Below are 25,173 nucleotides of genomic sequence, written 5' to 3'. Positions count from 1 at the left end.
CAGAGGACACCGGCGTGACTGGCTGACCGGCCGTCCGCCCCTGGAGCTGCCGTGTCCAGCCAGGTCGGCCTGGACCGGGACCTAGGACCCAGGTTCCCCCTCTGCACCCCGCGCCCTTCGCTCCCCGGTCTTCATCCCGGAGATGCAGCCACTGCCCGCGCCCAGGGACAGGGCTGAAAACAGACGGAGTCCTTTTTCAGAGTTAAAAGACGACCCAGACCCGGTGGGGACTCCTGGTGCTGGAAGGAAAAGGACACTGAGAAAGACCGACTTTCTGCAGAGATGCAGCTCTGGTAACATCGCCAGAGACGCAAGGCTGGCAGCAAAACTGGCTGCCCGAGCAGAAGCAAGAGGTATAGGCATGAGAGAACTGGAACGACAGCAGCAAGAGCTGGGTGAGAAATCTGACAAACAGCATGCTGGAAAATTACACAAGACCTTCACCTTCATCTCGAAATTCTAAGTGGAAACGCATCCAGGGGAGGAAGCGGGGACACCGGCAGCTTAATAGATCCAGGCACCTCATGGCGTGAACTGCGGGAGTCTTTGTCTGAAGCGGAAGAAGAATACAGGAAAGCCATGGTTCCTAATGCACAGCTAGACAATGAGAAGAGCAATTTGATCTACCAGGTAGATACCCTCAAGGATGCTATTGAAGAACAAGAGGAGCAGATGGCAGACTTTTATAGAGAAAACGAAGAAAAATCAAAGGAGTTAGAAAGGCAGAAACATATGGGTAGTGTGCTGCAGCATAAAGTGGATGAACTTAATTAAAGAAGGCCTCCAACAGAGAGATGCGCTTATGGAGAAACATGGCTTAGTTATAATCCCCGACGGCACTCCCAATGGAGATGTCAGTCATGAACCCGTGGCTGGAGCCATCACTGTGGGGGCTCAGGAAGCTGCTCGGGTCTTGGAGTCCGCAGGAGAGGGTCCTCTAGATGTAAGGCCACGAAAACGTCCCGGAGAGAAGGAAGAGCTGCTGTCACAGGTTAGAAAACGGAAGCTGCAGTTAGAGGAGGAGGGCAGAAGTGCTCCGGGGCGACAGCACGGCGGCTGATGACCTGGCCGGGCTGCAGAACCGCTCGGACTTGCAGATAAATGCAGAGAGATGGCTAATAGACAAATTAGTGAACACAAGATTAAGCTTTCAAAAGCAGAACAGGATATAACCACCTTGGAGCCAAGTATTAGAGAGACAGGTGCTGAGATAGAAAACTGCTGCTGAGAATGCTGAGAAAGTGGAAGATGAACTGAAAGCAGAAAAAAGGAAGCTACAACGAGAGTTACGAAGAGCACTGGACGGGATTGAGGAAGTGGAGATGACCAACAGTCGCAAGGCCAAGCGGCTGGGGAAGATGAAGGCCAACAGGACAGCACTTCTGGCCCAGCAATAGGGAGGCCACCACCTACCTGGGAATTCTGGGCCCCACCCAGAGGGACTGACTTCTGCCCATTGACAAACCCCTCTCAGTACTGTTTGAGTTTTGTCATTAATATAGCCACCTTTGTACTTTATAATTTATGAGAGAATGAAATAGGTTTGAATCTTCATGGATAAACACTTTGGATTTTGTTTGTAGTTTAATTCTGGACTAAGAACTGGTCCATGCTATTTTTATTTTTTTATTTCCGTAATTTTAGCATCAAGTTTACTCACCACTTGCCCCCAGCTGCCTCAGGGACTGGGCACTTGGAGGCCTCGGCCCGGGCTTGGAGGACAGCGATTCTGAGGGCTCACTGAGCTGCTGCCGGAGACCTCAGAGAAAACGCAAGTGCCTTCTCCACAGGGCAGTCCCGACTTCAGTGATCTCCAGTGGTCAAAGACATGTACCCTCATGTCAGATAGCATTTATAGTTTAGTGAAAAAAACAAGTTCACAGGTGGGGAATATATGTTTCACTGAAATGTATATGTTTGGAGGAAAGAGCTCTTTTTGTACAATATTTAAACTTATATAAGAAAATGTTAGGGAAAAGATATGGGGAGTGTATGTAACACTTGCTTTACTGCATGGGGCAGGGAAATCCAAGGCCTAATACTCTTAAAGTAAGAGGAGGGTCCTTATTCTTCAACATCGACTGTGCTGTATTTTTAAGGAATTTCATCTGCTGCTTTTTGTGGAATGAAACCTCAGATAAACTCAACTTGGGGGGTTAGCGGGGGTACAGGTAGGTGGGACATCTGCCTGGAGAGTCTATTAAACATGCCCTTTGGCTGACAAAAAACAAACAAAACAAAACCATGTGATCTTATCATTAGATGCAGAAAAAGCATTTGGTAAGATACCACATCCATTTATCATTAAAATAAGATAGGTATAGAAGGAAAGCACCTCAACATAATAGAGGCCATCTTACCTTATAATAGAGAAACATGCAAATTGACCGCACCTCCGCTATGCCCACGATTGGGCCGGCAGGAGGCTGGGGACGGGACTCCGGGTGGCATATCCGCCGTTGAGAAGATCAAGATGGCGGCACCCCGGGGGGGCGTGGCCGGGCCCATGCCGCAGCTCCCCGGGGTGCCTGGGGCGATCAGCACCTTGGGGGGGCATGGCCGGGCGATCGGCACCCCGGGGGGGCGTGGCCGGACCCATGCCGCTGCTCCCGGGGGTGCCTGGGGCGATCGGCACCCCAGGGGGGTGTGGCCGGACCCATGCCGCCACTCCCGGGGTGCCTGGGGCCATCGGCACCCCGGGGGGGCGTGTCCGGCCCCTCCCAGGGGTCCCGGGGGGGGCGATCGGCCACCTGGGGGGGCGTGGCCAGGCCCATTCCTCCCCTCCGCCGCTCACGGGGGTCCCGGGGGTCCATCGGCCACCCGGGGGGCGTGGCTCGGCCCCTCCCGCCCCTCCCGGGGGTTCCGGGTCGATTGGCCACCTGGGGGGGCTTGGCCGTGCCCATCCCGCCCCTCCCGCCGCTCCCGGGGGTCCCAGGGGCCGAGGCTTTCCCAGCCTTGGGCACCAGCAGGGAGCCTGCACTGATCGCAGGAAACCACTGGGGGTCGGCTCCTGTGATTGGTAGCAGGGACGCTGGGTGCAGCGAGCCCAAGGCCAGGAAAGCCTGGGGCAGAGGCTTTCCTGGCCTTGGGCACCAGTGGACAGCCTGCAAGGATGGCAGGAAACCACTGGGGGTCGGCTCCTGCGATCCTTAGCAAGGTTGTTGGGTGCTGCGGAGCCCAAGGCCACCGCCCGGGGCCAAGCCCCGACCCTGAAAAAGGCAGAAGGCGGTGGCCACAGCCAAGGCCTGGGTCCCTGGTGCCAGCAGAAAACTGGTGCAGGCAGCCAGGTGAATGAAGGTCTATTGCACGAATCTTCGTGCAAACGGGCTACTAGTATATGATAAAATCTAAGCTAGTATTATACTCATGGTAAAAAAATGAAAGCATTTCCTCTAAAATCAGGAAGAGGACAAGGATGTCAACTCTCACCATTGTTAATGAACATAATTCTGGAAGTCCTAACCGAAGCAATTCCCATCAAAATTCCAATGACAATTTTTAAAGAAACAGGGCAAACATACCTAAAAAGACCACAAATAGCCAAAGCAATCCTGAGGAAAACAATAAAGTTGGAGTTATCACACTGCATGACTTCAAATAACACTACAGAGCAATGATAATCACAGCAGCATGGTTTTGGCAGAAAGCAGACACACCGATCAGTGGATCAGAACTGAGAGCCCAGAAATAAGATCACTTATATCTGTGTAAGTAATTTTTTGACAAAGAAACCAAAAACACACAATGAAGAAAAGAAAGCCTCTTCAATAAATGGTGCTGAGAAAGTTGGCAATCCAGATGCAAAAGAATGAAAGTAGACTACAATTTGTCCCCATGTACAAAAATTAATTCAAAATGGATCAGGCCTAAATAAAAGATCTGAAACAGTAAATTACATAGAAGAAAACATAGGTACTAAACTTATGGACCTTAGCATTAGAGAAGATTTTATGAGTTCTACCCAAAAGGCAAGGAAAGTAAAGGCAAACATAAGTGAATGGGACTATATGAAACTAAAAAGCTTCCACACAGCAAAAGAAACCACCAACAAAACAAAAGGCAAACAACAGAATATGAGAAGATATTTGCAAACAGCTTCAACAGGGGTTAATATTCAAAATACATAAAGAACTCATAAAACTCAACACCAAACAAATGAACAGTCCAATTAATAAATGGGCAGGAGCCCTCACCAGACATTTCCCCCAAGAAGGCAGACAAAGACCAGCAGATAAATGGACATTATTTTCATTACTTTTACACTATAACAATTCTGGTTCATGGTAATTAGTATTGAATAGAAAAAAACAATTGTGAACTAATAATACTTCTGTGGTCATTCTAACATCTCAACTATTTTAATTCTGCTTTCTGGTTGTTAGACTTGCAGCTAACCACATCAAGCAAGACTAATGCATTAATAAACTCAGAAATATAATGCCATTGAAATATTAAAAAAAAGAAAGAAAAGATGTTCAACTTCACTAGCAATTAGGGAAATGCAAACCAAATGAGATACCACTTTACACCTGTTAGAATGGCCATTAGCATCAAGACAAGTAACAAGTGTTGGAGATATTCTGTAGAAAAAGGAATACAGATTCATTGCATGTGGGAATGTAAATTGGTACAGCTACAATGAAAATCTGTATGAAGGTTCCTAAAAAAATTAAGAACAGAGTTAACATATGACCCAGAAATCTCTCTTCTGGGAATCTACTCCCAAAATTTGAAACTTTTATGCACAAAGATATATGCACCCCTATGTTTACTGCAGCATTATTTATTCATGGTGGCAAAGACATGGAAACAACAAAAGTGTCCTTCAATAGGGGATTGGGGAAGGAAGATATGGCATACTACTCAGCCTTAAGAAAAGATGAAATAGTACCATTGCGACAACATGGATGGGTCTTGAGAGTATTATGTTAAGCAAAATAAGTTAGAAAAAGCTAAGAACCATATGACTTCACTCATACATGGGATATAAAACCGAAACTTATGAACACAAATAGCAGTGTGGTAGTTGCCAAAGGGAAGAGGATAGGAGATGAAGGGGGTCCTAATATATAGTGATGGGAGAAGATTGGACTTTGGGTGGTGGGCACACAAACCAGATCATTCAACATAGAAATATGCACTTGAAACCTATTGATAAGTATCACCCCAATACATTTAATAAAATAAAAAAATTAAAATAGAAAGCATACGTTAAGCATAAAATTTAACACTACAAATATAAACATCTAAAGCATAGTAAATTACCTCCTATTTAATTTTTGTAAGCAATTGAATGTATATGGAAAGAAGTAGGGTTAATGGTTTCTACTTGAATTGCATGAAATACTAACTTAAAGGTAGAAATCTGAATAGTGAAGGTGAATTTATTTATGTTACACTTGGAAAACATAACCATTCAAGTAACAATTCCAAGGGTTTTCCAGTTTTTTCATTTTTAAACAGGACAGCATTTGTCTAAATAACTTCAAAATTACTTAAAAACTGGGAAATAAAGCAGACTCTGAAATCATCTTAACTCTATTTTATTGATTTGAACTATATATAATTCTTTGTATCTACTATAACAAACTTAAATGGTCTTAAAAAAGAAGAATATGTCCTATTCTTTTTGTGTCATAATCTTGGACATAAACATTATGTAATATATTTTTAATTGAATTGAAACCAAACTTGTTCCTCCAATAACAGCAAAAAATAAAGTTCTATTATTTCTCTGGTCATACATATTTATGACACTGTAGCGGTTTCAGACTAGTGTCCATTAAATACATGAAAATCTGTAATAACATTTTTCAAGCATTGAACAATATATTCCTTTACCTCACAGTCTTTATTTTTTGGCAATATAATCACTTTTTTTAAAAAAAAAGTCTACATTATTCATCATGTATTTATCTCATTTGTAAATATAATAAAAATTTATAAAAAGGAATATTAAAAGTAGAAATGTTTTATTAAAATGTCCACTAAAAGGAGATGGTGATTAAACATTTAAGCCCCAAAATATATGCTATGATGAATGGTTCATATAAAAATTAATTTAAATATTTAAAATATACTTCATTATAGTAATTATTATTGAAATTGTTGTGAGAAATAATAATAAGAATCTCTATTTACTACCATGCCAAGACAATATTTATATTCTTAAGTATGTATATTTTCTGATAATTTTATACTTGGATAATTTTATTTTACATACATATTTTATCAATACTTTTAAAAATATTTTTTATTGATTTCAGAGAAGAAAGGAAAGGGGGAGAGAGAGATAGAAACATCAATGAGAAATAATTATTTATCAGTTGACTCTTCCACGCCTCACACTGGGGATTGAGCTCACAACCTAGACTTCTGCCCTGACCTGGAATTGAACCACAAACTCCTGGTTCATAGGTCGACACTCAACCACTGAGCCATGCCAGCCACGCTTATTAATATTTTTTAAAATATATTTTATTGATTTTTTTACAGAGAGGAAGAGAGAGGGACAGGGAGTTAGAAACATCGATGAGAGAGAAACATCGACAAGCTGCCTCCTGCACAACCCCCACTGGGAATGTGCCCGCAACCAAGGTACGTGCCCCTGACCAGAACCGAACCCGGGACTCCTCAGTCCGCAGGCCGACGCTCTATCCACTGAGCCAAACCGGCTTTGGCTTATTAATACTTTTAACATTGAGTTTTCATCAATTTATTTTTCTAAACACCAGAGACAAATTATTATTATTATTTTTAAAATCTTTATTGTTGAAAGTATTACAGATGTCCCCTTCCCCCCCATTGCTTCTCTCCACCCAGTTCCTGCCCCGCTCTAGGCCTTCACTACCCTATTGTCTGTGTACATAGGTAATGAATAAATGCATATAAGATCTTTGATTAATCTCTTCCCAGCCCTCCTTCCCTCTGAGATTTGTCAGTCTGTTCCATGTTTCCATACCTCTGACTCTATTTTATTCATCAGTTTCTTTTGTTCATTAGATTTTTTGTTCATTAATTTTGTATTTTAGATTCAATTGTTGATAGATATGTATTTACTTCCATTTTATTGTTCATATTTCTTCTTCTTCTTCTTCTTCTTCTTCTTCTTCTTCTTCTTCTTCTTCTCCTCCTCCTCCTCCTCCTCCTCCTCCTCCTCCTCCTCCTCTTCCTCCTCCTCCTCCTCCTCCTCCTCCTCCTCCTCCTCCTCCTCCTCCTCCTCCTCCTCCTCCTTCTTCCTCTTCCTCTAAGAATATCCTTCAACATTTCATGTAATACTGGTTTGGTGGGGATGAACTCCTTTAGCTTCCCCCCCCCCCCTTTTTTTTTGTCTGTGAAGCTCTTTATCTGACTTTCAATTCTAAATGATAGGTTTGCTGAGTAAGATAATCTTGGTTGTAGGTCCTTGCTATTCATCACTTTGAATATTTCTTGCCACTCCCTTCTGGTCTGCATAGTTTCTGTGGAGAAATCAACTGACATTCATATGGGCATTCCTTTGTAGGCAACTAACTACTTTTTCTCTTGCCATTTTTTCTTTGTTTTTAGCACTTGGCATTTTAATTATGATGTATTTTGGTGTGGTTCTCTTTGGGTTCCAATTGTTTGGGGCTCTCTGTGCTTCCTGGACTTGTAAGTCTATTTCTTTCACCTAGTAGGGGTAGTTTTCTGTCATTATTTCTTCAAATGGGTTTTCAATATCTTGCTCTCTCTCTTCTCCTTCTGGCATCCCCATAATGTGAATGTGGGTATGCTTGAAGTTGTCCCAGAGGCTCCTTACACTATCTTCATATTTTTGGATTAATTTTTCTTTTTGTTCTTCTGATTGGGTGTTTTTTTTGTTTCCTCGTATTCCAAATCGTTGATTTGATTCTTGGAATCCTCTACACTACTATTGAATTCTTCTTTATTTCAGTTAGTAAATTATTCTTTATTCCAGTTAGTGTATGCTGACTGGTCCTTTTTCATGTCTTTGCCATGCTCACTAAGATCCTTGAAAGTTTCACTTAGTCCCTTGACACTCTCATTAAGACCCTTGAAGCTCTCATTAACATCCTTGAGTAACCTTATAACCATGTTTTGAACTCTGTACCTAGTAGTTTGCTTGCTTCTATTTCTTTCATTTGTAACATGTTTCTTTGTCTCTACATTTTGGCTGCTTCCCTGTGTTTGTCTCTATGTATTACATAGAGCTTTTACCTCTCCTGGTATTGGTAGAGTGGCCTTGTGTATTAGGTGTCCTGTAGGGCCCAGTGTCTCAGTCTCCCCAGTCACTTGAGCTGGGAACTGTAGGTGCACCCCTGTGTGAGCTGTGTGCACAGTCTTGTTGTAGTTGAGCCTTGATTGCTGTTGGCATCACTGGGAGGAACTGACCTCCAGGCCAATTGGCTGTGAGAACCAGCTGTGTCTACAATGGAAGAGCTGATGTGCAGGAGACACCTCTATGGAAAAGGATTTGCTTCAGTGGGGGCTTTGGAGCTCACTGAGTCTGCCCCTTGAGTGTGTCACTCATGGATGTGTAGAGTTGTAATCTGGTATGGTCTAAAGCTGTCCACCAGGTGCACTTGTTCTGGGGATTCCCAGGAGGTGCAAAGTCAGCCACTGCCAGGGGCCACCCAGTATGACATACAGAGAGATCTGCAGATGGCTGCTACTTGCATTAGGCTTAGAAGTGCCCAGAAAAGCCCCAGCTAAGAAGCAAGGTAGTTTGGTGCTAATGCCAGGTCTAGAGCCTCTTATTGATAAGTTTGTGGCATGCTGAGCCAGATGCTGCTTATTTGAGTGATTTTAGAAATGTCTGGAGCTTGAGCTGGGACAGGCCACTTAAATAGAAAAGCTGCTGAAAATTGGGTGCGGCAGGGTCTCAGGGAATCACCAGGATCAAATGAACAGTGTGGGTAATGCTGATGGAAACTCAGATATGGCTTCCAGTAAGTTCTGCAACAGGAACAGTGACCCCTGTGGGCACCCCCAATCTGGGAGAAAGCTGCTCCTGAGTTCCTGCCCCAATGCCAGACAATCCAGTTCCGCCTCATATGTTCCTGGGATCCCCACAGCCACTGCCCAGCACTGGAGCTAAGAATAAGCAAGACTGTGTAAATTTGTGTGCTGGCCCTTTAAGAGGAACTGTCTGAGGCTCCAGCAATCTCCATGTCACTCAGCCACAATCCCCTTTGGTTTTTAAAACACCAAGTTGAGTTAAGGACACTTCTCTTCCCAGCCCTGGAACCCTGCGCTGTGGGTCTGGTGTGGGTCTGGGACCCCTTGCTCCTCACAGGAGGCCTTTGTAGCTGAGATATCCCTTCCAATTAAAAAAAAAAAAGCCATGTGGGTTTCAGATCAGCCTGTTACTTGCCTCCACCCCTCCTATCAGTTTGATGTGCTTTCTTCTTTACTTCTCTAGTTGTAGGACTTCCATTCAGCCAGATTTCAGGCAGCTCTGAATGATATTAGTTCTGTATTTTAGTGGTAATCTTGATGTGCTTGTAGGATGCAGCGAGTACCTGCATTTACTTATTTACTTACACCAACATCTTGGTTCTCCAACAAATTACTTTTACTTAAAAATATTTTTTGGGTGTGTATTTAGTTTCCTTAGAATTATATATATATACTAGAAGCTTGGTGCACGAAATTCGTGCACGGCAGGGGGTTGTCCCTCAGCCCAGCCTGTACCCTCTCCAATCTGGGACTCCTGGAGGGATGTCCGACTGCCCGTTTAGGCCCGATCCTTGTGGGATCGGGCCTAAACGGGCAGTCGGACATCCCTCTCACAATCCAGGACTGCTGGCTCCCAACTGCTTGCCTGCCTGCCTTCCTGATTGCCCCTAACCGCTTCTGCCTGCCAGTCTGATCACCCCCTAACCACTCCGCTGCCAGCCTGGTTGATGCTTAACTGCTCCCTACCAGCCTGTTTGCCCCCAACTTCCCTCCTCTGCCAGCCTGGTCACCCCTAACTGCCCTCTCCTGCAGGGTTGATCACCTCCAACTGCCCTCCCTTGCAGGCCTGGTCCCTCCCAACTGCCCTCTCCTGCTGGCCATCTTATAATGGCCATCTTGTGTCCACATGGGGGCAGGATCTTTGACCACATGGGGGCAGCTATATTGTGTGTTGCAGTGATGATCAATCTGTATATTACTCTTTTATTAGATAGGATAGAGGCCTGGTGCACGGGTGGGGGCCAGCTGGTTTGCCCTGAAGGGTGTCACAGATAAGGGTGGGGGTTCCCTTGGGGTGTGGGGCGGCCTGAGCGAGGGGCCTGTGGTGGTTTGCAGGCCAGCCACGCCCCCTGGCAACCCAAGGGGAGGCCCTGGTATCTGGAATTTATTTTCCTTCTACAATTGAAACTTTGTAGCCTGGGGCGGCAGCCATTTCTGGGGTGGCAGCCATTTCTTTGGCAGTTAATTCACCTTCTACAATTGAAACTTTGTAGCCTTAAGTGGGTGAGCCCAGCCAGAGTGTGCGGAAAGCTTTGCTTGCCCTGTTGCTGCCGGCAACCCTGGCCTGCTCTCTCAAGCTCCATTCTGCTGCCATTTGTTTGAATTTGTTTACCTTCTATAATTGAAACTTTGTAGCTTGAGTGGAGGCTTAGGCCTGCAACTGCTATGGAAAGCTTGGCTTGCTCTGTTACCTGGGAAACCTTGCTCTCTGTGGCTGTAGCCATCTTGGATTGGGGTTAATTTGCATACTCGCCCTGATTGGCTGGTGGGCGTGGCTTGGTGGGCGTGGCTTATGTAGCGGAGTGATGGTTAATTTGCATATCACCATTTTATTAGAGAGGATATATATTGTCTAATTTCTCTCTTAAACTAATCATAAAATTGCCTCCAGGTTTTTTGCATTATTCCTAATGAGCTCTCCTAAAAAATTTAGAAAAATACATTTATTAAAACTCAAATGCCAGAAAGATAACCCAGAAAGCTATTTGTATCTCTGCCTAGTTGGAAGAACTTTATGTAAGTGCAAAATGTTTTAAAGTATTTTGAGTCATTTTCTTAAATTTAAAAGAATTATGAAATATTTAAAATTAACATTATTATTAGCACATATGTTGCAGAAATAACTGAACAGAAAAGGCAGTAAATATCCTTTAAGAATTTCTATGCTATAGGGCAACAGGGCACAGAGAAGAGTCCTACATGGGTTCAAATCATTGGCTGTCACTAGCTTTGTGACCTTTTGAAGTGCTATGTGTGGTAACATTGCAGTGAGATTTGTATGAAAATAATTCAATAGAAAATGTATTGATCCATGTTCCTGATAATATAAAACATCATTGTATTTGCTTTTTCTACATTTTTCACTGTTTGGAATACCATAGGTAGATAACAAAACAAATATGCATACACAAATAGATGTGATTTTATCAAAATATTACACATTAAAATTGCTTTGGTTATTACAACAAAGCAGCTAAATCCTTCAGTCTCAGCATTGAAAATCTTTCATGTTTTTAATGGGAATTTGAGACTCAAAGATTAGTATTTACTTGCCCTCATACAATATTTGAGTCATTGTAACATTTATTGTCTGCTGAAATAGACGAGACTCCTGCTCCTAGATAGCTTCTTAGACTATATGACAAGGCTTAAAGTGATGCTCATTTATAACCATGTAATTTAAAAGACTGTTAGAAGAAAAAAGCCTCATATTTTTTTTCCTGATAGAACTCAATGTCTTTTGGAAATCGTGTCAGTGATACAGTTGAATGACCCAACCACAGAAATGTGGAGAAATATTTTAATATCATAAAGAAGAAACTACTCAACTGTTTTACTGGAATATTTCATTTTAAAAACCAATGTATGATAAGCCTCCTTACACATTAGGTATCTATAGACACATAATGCCTCCATTATGCATAATTGAATGCATAAAATTATTTCTGCAACATATACTCGAATCCAATGACAGTAATGACAATTTCATAACACTTTTTGTTGGTTTTTATTTTTATTTTTTAAACATTTTTTAATTGATTTCAGAGAAGAAGGAAGAGGGAGAGATAGAAACAACAATAATTAGAAAGAATTACTAATTGGCTGCCTCCTGCATGCCCCACTCTGGGGATTGAGCCCGCAACCTGGGCATGTGCCTTGACTGGGAACCGAACCTTGACCTCCTGGTTCATAGGTCGATGCCCAATTACTGAGCCTCACTGGCCGGGCACTTTTGTTGGTCTTTAGACATTGCCTTATAGGACTTTTATTTACTGCTTAATTAAAATTATATGGTCTCTATATTTCATATACAGCAACGATTATGCTTTTTAAATTTAACAATGTTTTACCTAAAGATGGCTTGAGAATAGATACTTCTAATTAGAAATGTTATGAATAAAGAAAAAATTAAAATATTTGGGTAGGATTTACTAAAAATTGAGTGTAGGATCAAAACAAGTTAAGTAAACCTTCAAAATTTCTATTACATGATTCAAGTCAAAGTAGTAAAAATGTATTACTTGATTTAATGTAATAAGTAAATGTGTTAAAATATTCCAATAACAAACTTTAATAAGGATATCCATGATTCACCTGTTTCTTTGCATTCATAGAGAAAATATAATTATTCACTATTTTAAGGTAAAATAATTAAGGGCATGAGATGGATACTTGAAGAATCCTCCCTTCCTTTACAGCCTAACAGAAGAGATTGTTTTGTTGATTTAAGGTAAAACTCTCACATTAAGGTTTGCTTTAACATAATAGCATAAAATAATATAATAATATATAGTAAAATTCTATAAGTATAACATATTTTCTGATTCATAATTATGAACTTTTTCTAAAACAAAACTATTTTAATATTGCATTTTATTACTGCCAAAGCACTCACAGCGCTAATAGTATTTCTTCTTATTTATTACTCTCTCCCAGGACCCATTGCAGCAATAGGTATGGCATGGTGCCACCTACAAACAATGACCCTTAAATATCTATAATCAGAAAATGGCTCTCTTCTGAGTTCCAAAGATATATATATATATATATATATATATATATATATTTTTTTTTTCCATTTGCTTGTTTCACATTGCTAATTGGATATGATGTTCTGAACTGTATAATACCCCAAACCAAACTTATGATCTCCTGTGAAAACAGAATAGCATCACCATACACTGAGTGGCCAGATTATTATGATCTCTGGATGCATAATAATCTGGCCACTCAGTGTATATCCTATATAATAAAAGGCTAATACGCAAATTGTCCCCTTGACCAGGAGTTCGACCAGCAGGCAGGCTGGCCAACCACCCATGTCCCCTCCTCCTGGCCAGGCTGGCCAGACCCCACCCATGCACGAATTCATGTGTGTGTGTGTGTGTGTGTGTACACACACACACACACACACACACACTGAGTGGCCAGATTATTATGCGTTCAGAGATCATAATAATCTGGCCACTCAGTGTATATCCAAAACACAGGCAGGAATCTTCAAGTCACCCTAACACTTTCTTCTTTATCACACCCAATTCTAATCATACCCAAGTCTAGTCAATTTTACCTCCTAAGCACCTTTCAAATCCGTCCACTCTTTTTTGTTGTTGTTGTTAATTCACACTCAATGATATTTTTCCCATTAATTTATTAGAGAGTGGAAGGAAGGCAGGAGGGAGGGAGAGAGAGAGAGAGTGAGTGAGAGAAACATCAAAGTGAGAAAGACACATTGATGGGTTGCCTCCTGCACATGCCCCAACCAGGGCTGGGACCAGGCCTGCAACCCAGGTACATATCCCTGACTGGGAATCAAACCCAGACAGGCCGACACTCTAACCATAGAGCCAAACCAGCCAGGGCTCCATCCACTCTTAATAAACCCTGTCATGACTACTGTAGTCAAAACTGGGCCATGACTATTGTTTCCTGGATGACTTGGACTCTACTCCAGCCCTTTACTAGACTTTTTGAATTACAAATGTTTAATTCGCCCATATTCATGTCTATTTTCTTAGGATAAAGACAGAATTTCTTCACATGACCTACCAGATCTTTCATAATATATCCTCAATTACTCACTAGCCTCCTTTGCAGGACATAGCCCCTTACTCTGTACTCAGCCACATTAGCCAACTTTCACTTGTTCAAATTCATCATTCTTCCCTCAGCTAAATGTTACCTGTATATGTTTCTTCCTTTGCTGGGAAACGCTTCCCTCAGAACTCACTCACTGCTTTCTTGACCTTTATAACTTAAGTGGTGCCTTCTCTTTTTCACTTGCATGTCAGTACACTGCATGTCAGTGTACTTGCATGTCAGTGCTCTGCAATGGACTGAAAGGATTGTGATCTTCCAAAATCAATACTTTAAAATCCAATTCTGCAATATGATGATATTAGGAGACGCTGATTGAGCCTTTGGAAGGTGATTGGATCTTTAGGTTGGAGCCCTCATGAATGGAATTTGCTTCCTTATAACAGAGATCCAAGAGAGCTCTCTTACTCTTTTCCCCATGTGAGATATAGCAAGAAGACAACTGTTTATAATGAGAAAGTAGGCCCTTATCAGACATCAAATCTGCTAGTGACTTGGACTCCCAGTATTTAGAACTATGAGAAGGAAATGTTCCTGTGTTTTTTAAGCCACTCAGTCTATTGTATTTTTTTATAGCAGCTTGACTGGACTAAGCCATTCTTCTCCATAGTATTTATCATACTTCCATTTGACATTAATTTGTGTGATCTTTTTATTGGCTATTTTTCCCCATAGGTCCTAAGCTCTTTAAGAACAGTAACCAGTAGTAGTCATAAGAGGTACTCAATAAATATATTGAATAACATTATTGAAATATTATCTATTAGCTATGTAAATACTTAATACAAAATTATAATTAAATTGAAATAATGTGAATCTTTTTTTCTGAGTCCTAATATATAAATATAACAAATATTTAATGTAACACATGGCATGAATGTTAAGGATCTGTACCAAAAACTCTGGGAAATATAACCAAGGAAGACCCAGGCCAGCAGCCGGCAGCCAGGGAGGAAGGCCCCAGCCAGCAGCTGGAAGCTGGGGAAGGGAGGCCCCAGTTGGCAGCCAGAAGAAAGGCCCCGATTGGCCCTGATCGTAGGCCAGGTCTAGGGACCATACCCATGCATGGATTTTGTGCAACGGGTCTCTATTCACACACCCACCATCCCTCAGGGGATGTCCGCCTCTACGGGAGGCAACTGGGCTGATCAGGGGAAGGCACCACCCCCATCACCCCGCTGCTGCTGCCACTGCCAGCTGCAGCAGCTGTGAGGCCTGAGTTCCGGGCCTCATAGCCGCCGAGGCTCATGGCTGCAGTGAGTATTGGACCTTGCAGCCACTGTGGCTTTGTCCGGATGGACGTCCAGAAGACATCTTCCCTAATTAGCATATTACCCTTTTATTAGTATAGATTATATTATATTATATTATATTATATTATATTATATTATATTATACTAGAGTCCCAGTGTATGAATTTGTGCATGGGGGGGTACCTTGGGGTGGCCTGCGGGGATCAGGTCAAAACCCACAGTCCAACACCGCCTGCTGCTCCTGCCTGCTGCTTCCGCTCATCCCGGCCCCCCTGCACCTGCCGTGGGCTCGCACTACCACAGCCGCACTCCCCAGCCGTGAGCCCTGCATCTGGCGCCCATCCCAAGGAGGGTGGGGGATGCCAGGGCGTGATTGGCCCTCTGAGCAGGCGGTAGGATTCCCTTGCCAGCCAGGGATCTGGATCCGTCCCGCTGACATTCGTGCAGGTTGTCGGGAGCCATCTGGCAGCCGCTTTTATATCGTTTCTTCCTTGCGGAGCATCTAGGGAGGAGAAACAGCTGCAGTGCCCGAGGCTGACTTCCAGGAGGTGGGAGGTGCTGTCAGGATCGTGCCGATGGTGCCGGTTCATCAGTGCCTGACCCGTTCTCCGGAGATTGGACCTGCAGGACTACTGAGGGAGTGAGTGGCTGCCGCTGGGCTGGTGGGCTGCTGGGACGGGTCAGTCAGATGAGTGGTGCTCCCCTTGTGGGAGCACACTGACCACCAAGGGGCAGCTCCTGCATTGAGCTTCTGCCTCCTGGTGGTCAGTGTACATCATAGAGACCAGTTGACGGGTCGACTGGTTGTTCGGTTGTTTGGTTGCTTAGGCTTTTATATATATACTAGAGGCCCGGTGCACGAAATTCGTGCACTGGGGGAGGGGGTGTCCTTCAGCCCAACCTGCACCCTCTCCAATCTGGGATCCCTCGGGGAATGTCTGACTGCCTGTTTAGGCCCGATCCTACAGGGATCGGGCCTAAACAGGCAGTCAGACATCCCTTTCACAATCTGGAAGTGCTGGCTCCCAACTGCTTGCCTGCCTGCCTAATTGCCCCTAACCGCTTCTGCCTGCAAACCTGATCACCCCATAACCACTCCCCTGCAAGCCTGATCGATGCCTAACTGTTCCCCTGCCAGCCCAATCATCCCCAACTGCCTTCCCCTGACAACCCGGTCACCCCCAAATGCCCTCCCCTGCATATTCCCTCTTTATTATATAGGGTTTTTTCTTTAACATATTGGACAGCCCTAATTGGTTTGGCTCAGTGGATGGAGCATCGGCCTGCAGACTCAAGGGTCCCAGGTTCGATTCTGGTCAAGGACATGTACCTTGGTTAGGGGCACATACCCAGTGGGGAGTGTGCAGGAGGCAGCTGATCAATGTCTCTCTCTCATATATGTTTCTAGCTCTATAGCCCTTTCCCTTCCTCTCTGTAAAAAATCAATAAAATATATGTAACAAAAAAAGTAACATTTAAGACTTCTCCATATCTGCCTGGCTGGTGTGACTCAGTGGTTGAGACCACAGGCTGCCGCCACTGGGAGGGGGATCGTGCCATGGGGGGGTGTGCCCCTCGCAGGTTTAGACTCAGCCCAGGCTATGGCTGCTAGGAGGGGGATCGGGCGGTGGGGTGCACGCCCCTCACATGCTGAGACTCCAGCCCATGCTAAGGCTGTTGGGGTGAACGCCCATCACAGGCTTAGGCTTAGGCTCAGCCCAGGCTACGGCAGCTGAAAGGGGGATCGCGCCTTGGGGGTGCACGTCCCTCAAACTCTGAGACCCCAGATAAGTCTATGGCTGCTGGGAGGGGGATCGCGCTGTGGGGGTGCGTGCCCCTCGCACTGAGACCCCAGCCCAGGCTATGGCTGCGGGGAGGGAGATCGTACTGTGGGGGTGCGCGCCCCTCGCAGGCTTAGACTCATCCCAGGCTATGGCTGCTGGGAGGGGGATCTGGCCATGGGGGTGCGCGCCCCTCGCACGCTGAGACCCCAGCCCAGGCTATGGCTGCTGGGAGGGGCATCGCGCTGTGAGGGTGCGCACCTCTCCCACTGAGACCCCAGCCCAGGCTATGGCTGCGGGGAGGGGGATCGCATTGTGGGGGTGCGCGCCCCTCCCACTGAGACCCCAGCCCAGGCTATGGCTGCTGGGAGGGGGATTGCAACCTTCACAGGCTGAGACCCCAGCCCAGGCTATGGCTGCTGGGAGGGGGATCAGGCTGTGGGGGTGCGCGCCCCTCACACGCTGAGACCCCAGCCCAGGCTATGGCTGCTGGGAGGGGGATCGCGTTGTGGGGGTGCGCGCCCCTCACACGCTGAGACCCCAGCCCAGGCTATGGCTGCTGGGAGGGGGATCGCGTTGTGGGGGTGCGCGCCCCTCACACGCTGAGACCCCACCCCAGGCTATGGCTGCGGGGAGGGGGATCGGGCTGTGGGGGTGCGCGCCCCTCGCTCGCTGAGACCCCAGGCTATGGCTGCTGGGAGGGGGATCGGGCTGTGGGGGTGCGCGCCCCTCGCATGCTGAGACCCCAGCCCAGGCTATGGCTGCTGGGAGGGGGATCGGGCTGTGGGGGTGCGCGCCCCTAGCTCGCTGAGACCCCAGGCTATGGCTGCTGGGAGGGGGATCGGGCTGTGGGGGTGCGCGCCCCTTGCACGCTGAGACCCCAGCCCAGGCTATGGCTGCTGGGAGGGGGATTGCACCCTTCACAGGCTGAGACCCCAGCCCAGGCTATGGCTGCTGGGAGGGGGATCGCGTTGTGGGGGTGCGCGCCCCTCACACGCTGAGACCCCAGCCCAGGCTATGGCTGCTGGGAGGGGGATCGCGTTGTGGGGGTGCGCGCCCCTCGCACGCTGAGACCCCAGCCCAGGCTATGGCTGCTGGGAGGGGGATCGGGCTGTGGGGGTGCGCGCCCCTCGCACGCTGAGACCCCAGCCCAGGCTATGGCTGCTGGGAGGGGGATCGGGCTGTGGGGGTGTGCGCCCCTCGCACGCTGAGACCCCAGCCCAGGCTATGGCTGCTGGGAGGGGGATCGCGTTGTGGGGGTGCGCGCCCCTCACACGCTGAGACCCCACCCCAGGCTATGGCTGCTGGGAGGGGGATCGCGTTGTGGGGGTGCGCGCCCCTCGCACGCTGAGACCCCAGCCCAGGCTATGGCTGCTGGGAGGGGGATCGCGTTGTGGGGGTGCGCGCCCCTCACACGCTGAGACCCCACCCCAGGCTATGGCTGCGGGGAGGGGGATCGGGCTGTGGGGGTGCACGCCCCTCGCACGCTGAGACCCCAGCCCAGGCTATGGCTGCGGGGAGGGGGATCGGGCTGTGGGGGTGCACGCCCCTCGCACGCTGAGACCCCAGCCCAGGCTATGGCTGCTGGGAGGGGGATCGGGCTGTGGGGGTGCGCGCCCCTCGCACGCTGAGACCCCAGCCCAGGCTATGGCTGCTTGGAGGGGGATCTCGTTGTGGGGGTGCGCGCCCCTCGCACGCTGAGACCCCAGCCCAGGCTATGGCTGCTGGGAGGGGGATCGCGTTGTGGGGGTGCGCGCCGCTCGCACGCTGAGACCCCAGCCCAGGCTATGGCTGCTGGGAGGGGGATCGGGCTGTGGGGGTGCGCGCCCCTCGCATGCTGAGACCCCAGTCCAGGCTATGGCTGCTTGGAGGGGGATCTCGTTGTGGGGGTGCGCGCCCCTCACATGCTGAGACCCCAGCCCAGGCTATGGCTGCTGGGAGGGGGATCGGGCTGTGGGGGTGCGCGCCCCTCGCACGCTGAGACCCCAGCCCAGGCTATGGCTGCTGGGAGGGGGATCTCGTTGTGGGGGTGCGCGCCCCTCGCACTGAGACCCCATCCCAGGCTATGGCCGCTGGGAGGGGGATCGTGCAATTGGGATTTAAGCCCTTTCAGGCTTAGACTCAGCCCAGGCTAAGGCCGCTGGGAGGGTTTCGCGCCATGGGGGTGCGCGCCTCTCTTGCAGGCTTAGGCTCAGCCTAGGCTATGGCCGCTGGGAGGGGGATCGTGCCGTTGGGGTGCGTGCCCTCGCAGGCTGATACCCCAGCCCAGGCTGACACCGCTGGGCGTGATCCTGGTGTGGGGGCACAGGCGCCTCCGAGCTGGACAACCTGCATTGCGAAGGCTGGGCGGACTGGGGGACTCCGGCAGGGATGAGAGGACTGGGCGCCGCCATCTTGTGGCCATGGGCGCCGCCATTTTTGTCGCGGAGTGATGGTTAATTTGCATATTACTGTTTTATAGGATATGATATAGATTATATTATATTATACTAGAGGCCTGGTGCACAGATTCATGCACTGGTGGGGTCCCTCAGCCTGGCCTGTGGGGATCAGGCCAAAACTGGCAGTCTGACATCCCCCAAGGGGTCCCAGATTGCGAGAGGGCACAGGCCAGGCTTAGGGACCCCACTGGTGCACCAATCCATGCAACGGGCCTCTAGTATGCATATAAGATCTTTGGTTAATCTCTTCTTGCCCTCCCTCCTGCCCCCTTCCCTCTGAGATTCATCATTCTGTTCCATGTTTCCATTCCTGTGCTTTTAGTGTCTGTCCCCTGGTGGTTAGTGCGCATCATAGCTACCGGTCAAAAGGTCGAACAGTTGAATGGTCGGACACTTAGCATATTACCACTTCTCAGATAGTATCAGCTGATCTGAGTCCTAATGAGTATATTGCTACATTCTGTCCTTAGATAGAACCTGAAAGTCTCTGTAACTGTTTTAGAGAAAGGAATAATATATGGTACTTCTTGGTGCTTTCTCCAATGTAGGATATGTTCATCTTTCTTTTAACACCAGTGCTTTTCTTTTGGATGGTTTTCAAAAGACCTAATGTGAAGCTTATTTAATGTTCAGCCTTCAGCCTTGGGGGCTGCTGTTCCTTCATCCAACAGCCCATCCATCTATTGACAGGTTTATTAAGGCTATTCTAAAAATTAAGCCTCCTAGATTTCCTGTCTCCAAATTGAATTTGAATCTGATCCTGAAGGCATTCACCTGACCTTGCCTTGAACTGCTATCAGGGCCTTCTTATTCTCCTTGCATTTGACTCCCTAAGGATGCATACTAATCAGTGCAGCTTTACCTCTGATATACAGGTTCAGTCCCTTCTCCGCTTGATTTGTTTTTCAGTTCTTATGATCCACTGCAATGGTTGTTTATGCTTTCTTTACTTCAGTGTTAAGAAAGTTTATCTTTTACAACAATCTCTTCTGGGAGACACTTGGGAGGACTAACTCCCAAATCGCCTAACTTATGAAGATTGCTAATATTTTCCAGAATTTAAAAAATGTTATCCAGAAGTCTTCAATTCTCATACAGAATATTTAGGAAAATATCCACTTTTGGAAACCAAACTCTTAGGGATTCAGTGGGAACCTAATTGCTATCCATTTTAGAAGTCTGTTTAGGAAGTTTAGAGCACTTTTTTATGAGAAATAAAATGAATACTATTGTAGACTTTTATGTCAGATGTCATACAGTAAGCTTCAAGATACCCCATCCCCACTAAAAGTGTATGTACCACTGTTACTTAGGACACCATGATTCAGTGTGAGTTACTGAGTTCAGTCATACAGAGGAAAGGTAATTGTGACACTTCTTCTTCACAACATGTGTGAAATAGTAATGGAGATGTGGCAGACCTCGCCGGTGGCTTATGAGATCACTATTCTTCACTCCTTTCTTGGTGCCTGAGTTTGCCTGTGGTGATGGAGATTGAAATTCCCAGTTACTTGCTTTCCTATTCTTTATTTTCATCAAAGTCACAGGCATGATACAGCCCTATTCAATGAGATTTTAGAAAAATTGTGAAGATGTTTCAGAAATGTATATATTTTCCCTGCAATGAGTGATATACAAGATATTACTTCCCTGTCTTTTTTTTATGAATATGTTGACATGTAAGGACATAATGATGATGGCTGAAGCTGCAGCAGTCATCTGTGACCTTGAGGGAAAGTCATGAGGCCAAAGAAGAATCCTCAGCCCTTGACTTCCATTCCTCTCTCAATTCCACTCCTTTTACCAGTTTGGAGCTGCTACAGACTGAGTGTTTGCATCCCTCAAAATTCATATATTGAAATCCTAACCCCCCCAAAAATAGTATTAGGACATAGGATCTTTGGGAGATGTTAGGTTGTAAGGATGAAACACTGATGAATGGGATTAAAGCCTTTATAAAAGAGACACCCCAGAGTCACAGAGAGAAGATGGCTGTGTATGAACCAGGATGTGAGCAAGGCAGAGAAATATGCCAGAGACTTGATCTTGGACTGCCAGTCAATGGAAATGTGAGAAATAAATTTCCATTGTTTATAAGCCACATCTTCTCTAATAAAATGGTAATATGCAAATTAACCATCACTCCGCTACATAAGCCACGCCCACCAGCCAAGCCACGCCCACCAGCCAATCAGGGCGAGTATGCAAATTAACCCAAACCAAGATGGCTACAGCCACAGAGAGCAAGGTTTCCCAGGTAACAGAGCAAGCCAAGCTTTCCATAGCCGTTGCAGGCCTAAGCCTCCACTCAAGCTACAAAGTTTCAATTATAGAAGGTAAACAAATTCAAACAAATGGCAACAGAATGGAGCTTGAGAGAGCAGGCCAGGGTTGCCGGCGGCAACAGGGGAAGCAAAGCTTTAAAGCACACCCTGGCCGGGCCCACCCGCTTAAGGCAACAAAGTTTCAACTGTAGAAGGTGAATTAACTGCCACAGAGATGGCTGCCGCCCCGGAGGGAACAGCAGGCTTGGCTCTGCTCCAGGCTACAAAGTTTCAATTGTAGAAGGAAAATAAATCCCAGATACCAGGGCCTCTGCTTAGGTTGCCAGGGGGCGTGGCCCGCCTGAAAACCAGCACAGGCCCCTCACTCAGGCCGCCCCACACCCCAAGGGAACCCCACCCTGATCCGGGACACCCTTCAGGGCAAACCAGCTGGCCCCCACCCGTGCACCAGGCCTCTATCTTATCTAATAAGAGAGTAATATACAGATTGATCATCACTGCAACACACAATATAGCTGCCCCCATGTGGTCAAAGATCCTGCCCCCATGTGGACACAAGATGGCCACTACAAGATGGCCAGCAGGGGAGGGCAGTTGGGAGGGACCAGGCTTGCAAGGGAGGGCAATTGGAGGTGATCAACCCTGCAGGAGAGGGCAGTTAGGGGTGACCAGGCTGGCAGAGGAGTTTGGGGGCAAACAGGCTGGCAGGGGAGCAGTTAAGCATCAACCAGGCTGGCAGCGGAGTGGTTAGGGGTGATCAGGCTGGCAGGCAGAAGCGGTTAGGGGCAATCAGGAAGGCAGGCAGGCAAGCAGTTGGGAGCCAGCAGACCTGGATTGTGAGAGGGATGTCCGACTGCCCACCAGGATCGGGCCTAAACGGGCAGTCGAACATCCCTCCAGGAGTCCCAGATTGGAGAGGGTACAGGCTGGGTTGAGGGACAACCCCCCGCCATGCACGAATTTCGTGCACCGGGCTTCTAGTAGTCTATAATATGCTTTGATAGCAACCATAGTGATCTAAAACAGAAAGATCCCCCCCTTAGCTTTTGTCCATATTTGTATGCAATATTATATAGTACGTACAAATCCTATGTAATAAAAGTGTAGTATGCAAATTGTCCCCTGGACTGGGAGTTCATCTGGGAGTTCTACCAGGGGGCGGGGCCGGCCAGGGGAAGGGAGGGAGGCCCTTGCCAGCAGCCAGCAGTGGATAGGGACCCTACCAGTGCAAGAATTTCGTACACTGGGCCTCTAGTATAATATATTGAGATTAAATAACACCTGTCATACCCTGGATCTCTGCCTTGCTTTTCCATTAACAATATACCCGAAGATCTACATACACACACACATATACACACACACTTTCTAAATGCATTCAAGTACTACCAGTTTCAAAATAACTTTATACAAATACTAGAGGCCTAGTGCATGAAAATTCATGCACTGGAAGAGGGTCCCTCAGTCTGGCCTGCCCACTCTCACAGTCTGGGAGCCCTCAGGGAATGTCCACCTCTGGGGGAGGTGACCAGGCTGATCAGGGGAAAGCATCACCCCCATCACCCTGCTACTGTTGCCACTGCTGGCCACAGCAGCTGCTAGGCCTGAGCAGGGCCAAGGGGACTGGGTGCTGCCATCTTGTGGCTGTGGGTGCTACCATATTTGAGGGTGTAGCAGTTAATTATCATATTCCCTCCTTATTGGCTGTGAGCACCACCATATTTGAGGGTGGGGCAGTCAATTAGCATATTCTCTCCTTATTGGCTGTGGGTGCCGCCATCTTTGCAACAGTGTGAGGGTCAATTAGCATATTCCCTCTTTATTAGATAGGATAAATATGCAACAAACAACTTTTTGTATAGGTGAGAGATTTCCTTCTATCTGGATTGTTCTTAAATGCTTTTCGTATTTTAGATATATATTCCAGACATATTTCCAAATTAATGTTTATATACACACACACAAATATCCATGAACACACCCCTACACACCTACACACACACACACTAAAAGTCTTATTTGTCTATTTGTCTAGTCTTCTGTCAGTGCCATGCACTGTAGTTTTACAAAATATTTCTGATAGAGCAAGTTCCATGAATATTATCATTAAAAACTAGGATTACACATTCTACATCTGTGTTTGATAGCTTTTGGGCACTTATACCTAACATCTTTGTATCTGAAAGAGTTAATACAAATGTAATGTATCTATCTAATTCATAAGACAGAAATATCACAATAACCAAAAGTGGCAGGTTTACTTTCCAAAGAATTCATTTACTTTGAAGAAGTTAAAGTTTAAAGCAATAAAATTATACTTCACTAAAACATTATAATGAGATTTAAAAAGAAGTTTGCATGGTTACAAATGATTACTAGAATTAGTAGGGTGATCACATTGTAAGATATACAAATGTCAAATCACTATATTGTACACTTGAAGGAAATATAACTAATATAATACTTTAAATCAACTATACTTAAATAAAAATAAATTAATAACTTTGATGTTTAATTTAACAGTACAAAAATAAAAACCCAAAGATGATTTTGTGTACACAAAAAATGTAGGGCACATTATAATTTATACTATTACAAAAATTTTTTCCCAAATGTTCACTGTTGGTGCATTGCAGCCCACAGTGCACTTGCAGACCCTGGCACATCACGGTAGCAAGGCTATATATACACTGTATTAGCAAGTGTTTTTCTGACAGTTTTCTAAGATCTGCCCTTTAAAACTGCTAACACTTCAAATGATTGTGTCCCTCTCCCCGACATTTGATTAAAGTGCCTCATTGTTTTAGAAACTGTTGTTCCAGTGCTAAAAAATAAAATAAATAAAATGTCTTGCATCTCTTACATGCCTAAAACTTATTAATAATGTTTCTTTTTACAGTTGTATGTAAATGGCACATTAAATTTTATTTATTGGTAAATTATTTTAACAGAAACAAGGGAATCAGCCAGCTGTTTGTTACTCATGTTAAAATGTAATTAAACATCTGATTGGATTTTTTGTGCATATCAAATAGCAAAGGCTAGTGTTTGTGTACAGACCATACTCATCAGAATGAAAAAAGACGCTACCAGATGACAGTGGTGGACTGCTGGTGTGGAGTGCGCTCCATTAGTCTGTGGCTGCAACAGTTTTCCTCAGAGCCTCCCCCCGCCACCATAATTTGTCCAATAGTTTAGCATAACTTGTAAATCATGGCAACCAAATTCTTTATTAACTGAAACATTTCTTTACAGTTGACTACCGATATATTTTCTATCATACTATCTTGCAAAAGACTCTTGCACATTTCACAAGTTTTATAATTGGAATTGTTATTTGACCCTAAAGGTTTTCCAGAGTCTTTGGTATCTTCTA

At 45.9% G+C, this 25,173-nt stretch overlaps 1 protein-coding gene and 1 pseudogene across 2 annotated transcripts in view; one reads left to right on the top strand and one right to left on the bottom strand.

Moving 5' to 3' along the window:
- Positions 1–25,173, bottom strand: part of ROBO1 (roundabout guidance receptor 1) — a 1,264,035-nt gene that overhangs the window by 995,604 nt on the left and 243,258 nt on the right. The gene's annotated exons all lie outside the window — the stretch shown is intronic.
- LOC307097233 (leucine-rich repeat flightless-interacting protein 2-like) lies at positions 143–1,397 on the top strand (annotated as a pseudogene). The gene has a single exon. The product of its transcript is annotated as a leucine-rich repeat flightless-interacting protein 2-like (transcript).

This window comes from Cnephaeus nilssonii (genome assembly GCF_951640355.1).
Source record: "Cnephaeus nilssonii genome assembly, chromosome: 3".
Lineage (NCBI taxonomy): Eukaryota > Metazoa > Chordata > Mammalia > Chiroptera > Vespertilionidae > Cnephaeus > Cnephaeus nilssonii.
The sequence above is the reverse complement of the archived record's forward strand: the minus strand, read 5'-3'. Positions and strand labels throughout refer to the sequence as shown.